We start from the raw sequence: 3,424 nt of genomic DNA, 5'->3' as shown, positions 1-3,424 counted from the left end.
ACAAATAACTTCATTTCTGGACATTTATGGTTTGATTTCTTTGTATGTATGGATCACTTGGGTTGTTACCGACATCTGGTGAAAATTTCACGTCATTGGCATCTCTAGTAATATATTTACTGAGGAAAATGTTGACGTGTTCAATACTTATTTTACCCGCTGTAATAGTTCAGTCAACAGTTGTAGCTTACTGATTTGTGCAAGAATAAATTCTCCAAAATCACTGATTTGTGAGAAGTTAAAAACCAAAGATTTTCTTCTTGTCATTGACTGAGCAAAGSGAAGGATCATTCAACATCTGAACGCTTCATGTGTTTCCTGTAGTCTGACTGTAAAAATCCAAAGAGCACCAAACTATAGAACAAGTTCATGACCRCTGTCACATTTCTTATATCTGAAATGTCAAAGAGCACAGAGGAGCGGACAGAAAGGGCGATACAGTTACATAACTTCTGTGGATGACTGATGCAAAGGTCTTTTATCTCCTCTGTAGAAAAACTGGCTCAAACTCTTGGGCTCCAAGACGACTAATGAACATTAAGAAATGTCACTCACGCTGGCCTGAAATTAAAACGGGAGGCATCCCAGATGCATGAAGTCAGAGGTCCTGCTTTAATTGGATGCATGGAAATATGACTTGATTAACCACTGATAGGATTAATGGGATGGACGAGAGAACGCTGTCGTGTTGATTGTTAACATATTTATCTGAGACAAAACTTACACAAGGTTGAAAACAAGGCTTCAGCTGCTTCACATCTTCTGTTTGTTTGTAGTTTTTAGAAGAATTTCTTTTTGAGCCCAACAGTGATTTTGTGTCATTTAAAGAAAAGCGTCTGATGCATTCAACCTGTTTTAGATTTGAGAAGTTTTGATTTGGTTTTCTGTTTCTGACGTCAAATTATTTGCAAACATAATGATAAAKCTAAAGGGGTGTCATAGAAGTTAATCTGTTGAATTAAGAGAAATAAAATATATGTTTGCATCTTGTTTTGTGGGAATCTAAAGGTCGCAAATAAGCCTGATGTTTAACGACTACTTTTAAACAATAAATTTAAACATGTTGCTATATTAGAAAGAATTAACAATTGTTACATTTTAATTAGTTTTTTTGTTTTACAAAAAACATCTAAATAAGTTCAATAAATGCATGCAAGTGTGATCCAGAATGAGTTATGATAATAAATCATTTTAAAATTACAAAACTGAGTTTCATCAAAGTAACAGTTTGCAAATGGAAAAAAAAGTAGAAGTCATATTTAAGTATTCCTATAATAAAGATCTAATCTGTAACTTTTTGTTTTGTCTTCTTTTTAGTTTTCTTATCTGTTTTCCCAGATAATATCAGCATCCATCATCGCTGTTGGACTTAATATGAAGCTGTTTGTGTCGTTTGGAGAAGAAGCCACCGTGTTTATCAGTGTCTCTTTTATCTGCCTGTTCTCTGCTTCAATAGCATCTTTGACACAAAAGCACTTTGATCCTCACATCGAGCGAGCAGCAGCAGCTCAGCGGGGCGCCGTAGGGTCTGAGCCACGTTTTACCCTGAATGTTCAGACCTGCCGTCGTTAAACTATCGGACAGGCCTTTTAATAGCTTTCACTGCTTTGTTCTCCAATATTTACAGGTTAAAGATGTCACTAATTAGTTTAATTGAAATATAGAGGTAAACAGAGATCTGCTACAATATTTGTTTTCTTTATATGGCTCTTTGATACAAAGTGCTGAACAGCAAAACTAAGTTATAATAATATTCATTAAAATTAATGTAAGAAATTAACAAAGTAGTCAAATAGTTTAAAAAAGCTATCACTTAAATCAATCAAAGGTTCCTTTATAAAGAATTTCTTACGGTCATTCTTTTTAAATATGTAATCTGAGTTTTTTCCTCTTTTGTAGATGATAAGTGTTCATAACTGTTATAAATTATTGTTTAAAGCAATAAAATGAGCTTATTACCTGCAGATGCTCACAATGTTTATATTCAGGTGACCTAATGACAATGTTTGATTTTTAAAATCTGGATGATTAAGAATCTTAAACAAATGTTTCTGCAATAAAACAAGCTGTCAGGATCTATTTATTGATTTATTTTCATGTTTTTTGTTTATTGTTGGTTTTATTTTAATTTTTTATTGTTTGTTTGATTAGTTTTTTTCTGTCATCAGTCAGTTTCTGTTTCTCAGTCAATGTTTAACCCTCAGTGTCGTTGCAGCCATCCTGCCACGCTCATCCACACCTGCTTTCTGTGTCACCTGTCACAGCTGCAGCCACTTCCCTCATCGGTCACAGCTTTTTTATTAGTTCAGACCTCATCCTCCCACAGTGGAGCATTGTTTGCTTTTTGAATAAAGTTAGGCTTTATTTTTGAAATCCTCAAGTAAGTCTGCAGTCCTGGGTTCTGTCCCACAAATCAACACTGAAGAGAGAACTCATTTACGCATTTTTTCAAAAGTGATTTTATACATGCTATAATAAAAGCACTATATTTTTATATATATATACACTTTTGTTGTTTTTGAAAAATAGAAATATCTTTACATTAACTATAAATTGTAATAAAAATACATTTTGAGAACTGAATCAATATGTTTAAGACTTGTAATGACGGTTTTATCAGCAGATCAATGTATATCTACAATGTTTAATTCTACTAAACAAGTTCAGTCTTTTTTATTGAAATAAGTTTATATTCATTCATGTAGTTTTGACAGTACGAGACTTCAAAGAGTTTTGGCTTTTATTTTTATATCCCAATCCAAATCTTACCAATGGAAAGGAATTTCCTGCCTTAATTAAACAAACAGACCCTGTTTGTAACGTATAATGAAAAAGAACAAGTCCAGAAATAAAGCTTTGTGGAACTCCATTTGTCATTAGAGTTGYACCTGAAAACATATTTTCAGTGTATGTACATGGAAAAACAGTAAACCTATTATATTAAAAATACCATCAATGCTTGCTTTAAACTAAATGTTTGAATTTAACAAATCAAACTGCAGCAAAATTGTCTTGGTGCTCAGGTAAAACCTCACAAATAAAAAAAAGCACTCAAACAAATTGTTTTTGTCCTGTAATCACTTTATACACTTCTTTACAGAAACTGTGTTCAGGAGGAAACAACAATCATCACATAATCATCTGAATAAAGTGTTGAAGATAAGTTAACACTTGTGAATAAATCTGAAAAATAAAAGCATTCCTAACAGTCTTTAGATAGAGTGAAAACATTTTACTGGAGAGGCATGATGACATTTCCATCTTTACCATTTTTTTAAGATGCTTCCAGTTTAAGGCGTAACAGTTTGACTGGAGTTAAATGAAGATGAGGATCAAAACATGCTTCTAAAATTTAAAATCACTTTAAAATGCCTCGCTACATGTTGCATTAAAAACCAAGGGTTAACGTGAAGCAACACATAAC

This window comes from Austrofundulus limnaeus, unplaced genomic scaffold (genome assembly GCF_001266775.1).
Source record: "Austrofundulus limnaeus strain Quisiro unplaced genomic scaffold, Austrofundulus_limnaeus-1.0 Scaffold114, whole genome shotgun sequence".
Taxonomy (NCBI): Eukaryota; Metazoa; Chordata; class Actinopteri; order Cyprinodontiformes; family Rivulidae; genus Austrofundulus; species Austrofundulus limnaeus.
Note: the sequence above shows the minus strand (reverse complement) of the source record.